This window comes from Tupaia chinensis, unplaced genomic scaffold (assembly GCF_000334495.1).
Source record: "Tupaia chinensis unplaced genomic scaffold, TupChi_1.0 Scaffold000065_1, whole genome shotgun sequence".
Classification (NCBI taxonomy): Eukaryota; Metazoa; Chordata; class Mammalia; order Scandentia; family Tupaiidae; genus Tupaia; species Tupaia belangeri.
The window spans coordinates 2,364,115-2,370,891 of record NW_006159523.1 but is presented as its reverse complement, the minus strand read 5'-3'; the positions used below and the strand labels follow the sequence as shown (position 1 = coordinate 2,370,891).

Here is a 6,777-nt window from a genome sequence, read left to right as displayed (position 1 = left end):
GTCTCTGTCTGGCAAGCGCACATGCCCTATAGAAAAAAAAAAAAAAGGAAAGAAAGAGGGAACAAATGAGACATACCTTAAAGATTTCTAAATATGTTAGTAAATTACATAAAGAAATTAATGTGCCTTGATTTCAGCAAGTAAGTGTCCCATAAAATACAACTTACTAATGATAGAATCCTATTATTAACCCTCTCTATCTAGAGGACTGGGTGGCCTAAAGAAATGTTAATAAATCTTAATTTCAATTACTACCTTAAATATTTCTGTTCTAGCATGTGGTGAATAAATTCTTCTCTTCTTTTGTTAGGTAGGATCATGCCAGAAACCATAATATTACATATGGTGCTTTGACTCTTACCAGTAAAGACAGGGCCTTCTTGATAAATTTTGATCACTGTCATAGTATACAATAATGCAAGAGTAAATAATTATGACACAAAAATCATAAACTAGGATTTAAAAATATTTAACTTATTTTGCTATAATTGACCTAAATTTTGAGCCTTCAGTACTATCAACCCTAACTCATAGAAATTTCCCTCAGTACTTGAAAGATTGAAAACACTGAATTTTTTTAAAAAAACTGAGAAGCAAAATTAAAGAAGCATGAATTAACACAAGTTAACAGAATTTTCCATAAACCATTGCAAATAAGTAATTGAAACATATTTAGGACTGGCTCAACAGTGCAGTGGTAAAGCACAACCCAAGCAATGCCAAATTCTTATGTAAGGTCATGGGTTTGATCCCCCTACTTACTTGAACGGGTCAGATGTTTTTGACTCTCTGGAAAGCTGGGGGAGGAGGATGTGGTATGAGACCCTGTTGAGGGTGCTTCTCTCTCTCTCTCTCTCTCTGTCACTGTATCTCAGGCTCATGAAATCAATACATTTTAAGAAAAAAAGTTTATTTCATGTTTATAACAGTTTGTTATAGTTCATTATAAAATTCTGCTCATACAAACAAAATCTGAGTAATCTAATTGCCATTTTAAATGAATAATTTTTTTTTACAATTTACTGGTAATTTCAACAAAATAAATCATTAAATGATTCCAATTTTTTTATTCTCCAAATTATTTAATATAATTTTGTCTAGTGTCCTACTAAATTAATTTAATTATGTCAGGAGCTGTAGAGATTTTTTGATCTACCTAGGATTAGGAATTGCTTAAACTGCATGATAGTGTACATCAAAGCTACCTGTAAGTAAACCTCTTCAAAACTATTTCAGTTTCTGTTTCTATGCATTACGAAGGTGAGTAGTATTATGTGCATAAGACATTCATTCCTACAAGAAATATTTTGGAAACTTTGTCTTTATGTGATTAATTACAAATGATGAATTTCAGGAAGTTTTTCATGTATTTTATTCTAGAAAACTAATACTTTATCTTCATTGCAAAATCTAGAGAAAACAGAGTAAGTTAGCATGAAGAAAAGCAGAAATGGGAAGCAGTTAAAGACACAAAGGTGAAGCCCTGCTAAAATTGTATCTGAAATATATAAATATATGTACACACACATACATATATATATATACACATACATATATATATATATATGTTGCATGACCAAATAGATTCCCTTTTTCTCTTTTTTTTTGTGTTGGATCCTCTGTTACTTGCCATTGAAAGCATAGTAAGTCGGGCCGCGACCTAGAGCACTGGCGGTGTAGACCTGGGCAGCGGCATTGCGCTGGAGTGAGTGCGCTCTGTGCGGAGTCCCCTCTCCTGCGCCACTGCTGCTCAGGCGGTCGGTGCTCAGCGAGACCATGGCTTCGACTGTGGAAGAATTACAAAAAGATCTAGAAGAAGTAAAGGTGTTATTGGAAAAGGCCACTAGGAAAAGAGTACGTGATGCTCTTACAGCTGAAAAATCCAAAATTGAGACAGAAATCAAGAACAAGACACAAGAGAAATCAGAGAAAACCAGAACTTCTTGACAATGAAAAGCCAGCTGCTGTGGTTGCTCCCATTACAACAGGATATTCAGTGAAAATCAGTCATTGCGGATGAAAATCTACATTACCTTCACTGGAGTTCATCAAGTTCCTACTGAGGACGTGCAGGTGCATTTCACGGAGAGGTCATTTGATCTTTTGGTAAAGAACCTAAATGGCAAGAGTTACTCCATGATTGTGAACAATCTTTTGAAACCCATCTCTGTTGAAGGCAGTTCAAAAAAAGTTAAGACCGATACAGTTTTCATAGTATGTAGAAAGAAAACAGAAAACACACGATGGGACTACCTGACCCAGGTTGAAAAAGAGTGCAAAGAGAAAGAAAAGCCTTCATACGACACTGAAACAGATCCTAGTGAGGGACTGATGAATGTTCTAAAGAAAATTTATGAAGATGGAGATGATGATATGAAGCGAACCATTAATAAAGCCTGGGTGGAATCAAGAGAGAAGCAAGCCAAAGGAGAACCAGAATTTTAAGACTTAAAGTCCTTTCAGGAACTGTGATGTGGAAATTCTGATGTTTTCAATAAGAGAATGTTGGTGAGAAGCACATATAAATTGACAGATAACTATTTACACAGCCTCCTAAGTAAAGACAGTGAATTCTCCATGTCCTCCTGGAGAATTTATTTAAATAAAGTATGCTTATTAAACACTTCCTCCAAAGATGATTTCGTTAGCACCCCAACCATTTTGTTCAAAAAAAGGATTATATTGCATTATTTGGAATAATGAAAATGCTATGTATTTTTGTTCAGCTAAGAGATAGAAAACAAAAGTGTATGTTTGCCTTTAAGTTGGTGACATCAATTCTAGTGTAAGAATAAGAAAGTGTAAAACTTGAATTTTTACATAAAATACAAGTTTGTACTTGTACTTGGAAGTTGATTTCTTACTGCCAATTGCAGTGCATTACCATGTACCAGTAATTCAGTTATAGATGGTCCTATGTATTTAAATATATTTGTTTTTGCACCTATAGAACTGACACTAAATAGAAACTTGACAAGAATAGGCAAGACATTTTGTATATACCAGTTAGAAAGTTTTGCCATGGGTCAGAGGGCTTATAAAAGTAATAAAACCATAAAGGTAAAATAATTAATTAGGGGAACCAGCAGTTGGTGTAATGGTTATGTCGCTGGGCTCCCATGTAGTCGACTGCGGTTCACGTCCCAGACCCGGTGGCTTAGAACTCATGCTGGGTGCGTGTGCGTGCATGCCCAAGATCCTGAAAGGAGAATGGAGAAGAAGGGATTGTGGTGTGACCATCTCCCCTGGGGAGTGATTTCTCACTTTCTGTCTCTATGTCTCTCTGTCTGGTGAGTGCACGTGCCCTATAGCAAAAACCTCTCAAAATAAATAAATAAATAAATAAATAATAATTAATTTGAAAATCCATTCCTATATTCAATAAAGTTAGATTTTTTAATTCAAAAAAAGCATAGTAAATCATGCTTCTAAGTAATTCTTTAATGATTTTTTAAAATTTATAAGTACACTAAACGTTAAGCAATTGATTGACTAAATGACATTCAATTTGTATTCCCATGAGTTCTGTTTATATGTACAATGACAATTTATTAATCAGAAATTCTATCAATCACACGAGTGGTATTAGTCGGTGACTTTGACATTTTTGGTTGAATATTCTTTCCTTCATTTTCCTTAATCCCCAGAAGGAACGCGTGCATGCCAGAGGAAAAGAAAGAGAGAGAGAGAAAGTACCCCTCCCCCCATGAGGCCGGTCACACCACTACCCTTTTTCTGCTATCTCTCCATCCTGTCAGGGTCTTGGGCACACATGCAAAAGTCAATTACTCCTGGAGTGAGGAATTCTTCAAGCCACTGATGCCAAGATTCTAACTTTGATTGCTCATGTGGGATCCAGCCCCAATACACAGGGCAAAGTGTACTGTGACATCAGTCTTATTTATTATTTATTATTTATTGAGAGGTTTTGGCTATAGGGCACATGTGCTCGAAAGAAATACAGAGAGAGACAGAAAGCGAGAAATCACCCCCCAGGGGAGATGGCCACGCCACAATCCCTGCTCCTCCATTCTCTTCTCAGAATCTTGCGCATGCACGCACACGCACCCAGTGTGAGTTTAAGCCACTGGGTCAAGGCTTCGAACCACGGTCGACTACATGAGAGTTCAGCAACATAGCCATTATGCCAAATGCTAGTCCCTGTGACACCAGTCTTTGAATGAATTTTTTAAATTAATTTTTTGAGAGGTTTTTGTTATAGGGTATGTGCATTCTCCAGAAAGAGACAGAGAGACAGAAAGTGAGAAATCACCCCCCAGGGAGGATGGCCACGCCACAATTCCTTCTCCTCCACTCTCCTCTTGGGATCTTGGGTATGCATGCACACGTGCCTGGCGTGAGTTTAAACCACCCAATCTGGGACTTGAACCACGGTTGACTACATGGGAGTTCAGCAACATAGCCATTACACTAACTGCTGGTTCCTTAAACAAAATTTTTTATTGATAAGGCAAAAAAATAAATTTAATCTTTTTTATTTTTATTTTTTGGTTAATTCAATATCTGACTACAAATGAACAAAATAGGTTAAAGGTATTAAAATAACTTATAGAAATGCTAAATAAGACAGTTTGGGAGAATACATAAAGTTACAAAGAACTAAAGAGATATATTCATTATGACATATATACTTGGCATCATCTTACACAGTAGGCATGGTCACGACTTCATAGTAATCTACCGAGAGAATTGAAAGTCCAATAAAAATGCTAAGAAATGCACACTTTTAATTCATTAATTGACATCTACAAATTTCTCTCAAGAAAATAATGGAATCGAGTACAAAGATATGTGCATGTTAATATCATTATTTTATATAATGGTATATAGTATACATAGCTTTAAGTGTCCAAAATTAGGCCTTAGTTTCAGTAAATTTGTAACAGATATTATCATTTAAAATATTCTTTATAGCTGGAGCACGGTGTTTAATACTGAGAGCAGAGAGAAATGAAGTTAAAGAGGTCAGCAGAAATGAGCTAGCGAGAGATTTCTAAGCTTGTTGTGGAGTTGAGACTTATTCTAAAGTCAATGCTGGAATTGTAGGAGTCAATCAGAGGACTGACATACTCAGATGCATATTATATCACTCACTTTACCCACCGATGGGGTGGGAAAATGAATTAAAGGCTATATGTTTGTCATTGGACAAATCTGTCAGGATAAAAAAAAAATAAAACTTGTCTTACATAAAAGCCAATATTTAAAAATCTACTCAAAATTTAACAACGATCATTTCCTAAGCACATAGAATTAATACATGTCACATAGAGTGAGATATTAAGACCAACAACTTAAGATATCCCACATCAAATGTAGGTCCTCATTTTATTCCAACTGTCCTTATAAATTTTAAGACAAAGGGTGATTCAAGTGGGACTGTATTTGGCAATCAGCTCCCATTCCATGAAATTATTTTTGGACAAATTTATTCTAATATACTTAATGCCATGAGCATTAATCTATGCTGTATAGAAAAAACAGTTGTTTGACATTGATGAAAACAATTCTGTATTTAAAAAATAGACAAATTGGATGACATCAAGCTAAAAGTTCACAGCACAGGAAACATGAACTAGAGTGGAAAGAAAACCCACAGAACAGAGAAATATTTGCAAAATATTTCTCAGACAAAATATTCATAACCAAAATATGTAGGGAACTCAAGCAGCTTACCTGTTTTAAACAAATAACAACAACAACAACAAAAGGAAGAACCCAATTAAAAACTAGGCAAATGAACTGAATAGACAAGTTTCCAAAGAAGATTTACAAATGGCTAAGAGACATATGGGAAAATGTTCAAAGTTACTTTTCAAAGAGAAATGCAAATTAAAACCACAATGAGATAGCATTTAACTACAATTTGAATGGCTAGGATCAAAAACGTAAAGGGGTTTTCTCAAAAACCTACAAATGGAGCTACCAAAAGACCAGTAATCTTACTCTTTGGTATTTACCCAAAGAATAGGGAAACATTCAGTTGGGAAGACACTTGCACAACTTTGTTTATTGCAGTATAATTCCCAATTGCTAAGTCATGGAATCAACTGATGACTGGGTGGAAAAACTGTGGCACATATATACTATGAAATGTTACTCAGCCACAAGAGACAGTAAGACCCTGTGATTTGATATCACATGGATGAATATAGAAGATACAATAGTAAGTGAAGTGAGCCAGATTTTGAAAGACACACACTGCATATCCCCACTCAATATATAACAAATGTCTGTACTCTATAACAGAAATTGAAAGATCCAAAGATATGACAGTAGAGAGAGTAAATATAGGTACCAGAGGCTGGAAGGGAAGGGAGTGAGCAATAGAAGGTGGGTGGGAGGGGCAGAGGGAAGTAACATTTAACAGACAAAATAATGTAAAGTCTTCTTCTGGAACAAAAAATCTGTAATTTTTGTTTAATAAAAAAATTGTAGAATAACTGAAAATAAAAATTTTAACTTAATCTTTCAACAAAGGTGATCTGATAACTTTATAAGTGCATGATTATTACATTAGGCACAAGTAGTAGCAGAATATTTCAGGTATGGTTTTTTGGATGGGTTCTAGAATTTATTTTCTATGTTACAACAGAAATGAGTTATGTAACAGAAAAACAAACAAAAGGAATAAAGATAGACTTAAATCCGTAAAGATCTCCTTCCTACCTAATAGCCAAAATTGCTATGTGGAAATTAGGCTTTTATCAGCCCTCACCCTGGATTCTTCTTCGTTCCATTGAAGCTTCAGTTCTT

The 6,777-nt window shown here is 35.1% G+C and overlaps 1 pseudogene; it reads left to right on the top strand.

Annotated features, from left to right (window-relative positions):
- Positions 1 to 1,776: 1,776 nt before the first annotated feature.
- Positions 1,777 to 2,639, top strand: LOC102502437 (calcyclin-binding protein pseudogene; annotated as a pseudogene).
- Positions 2,640 to 6,777: the final 4,138 nt, after the last annotated feature.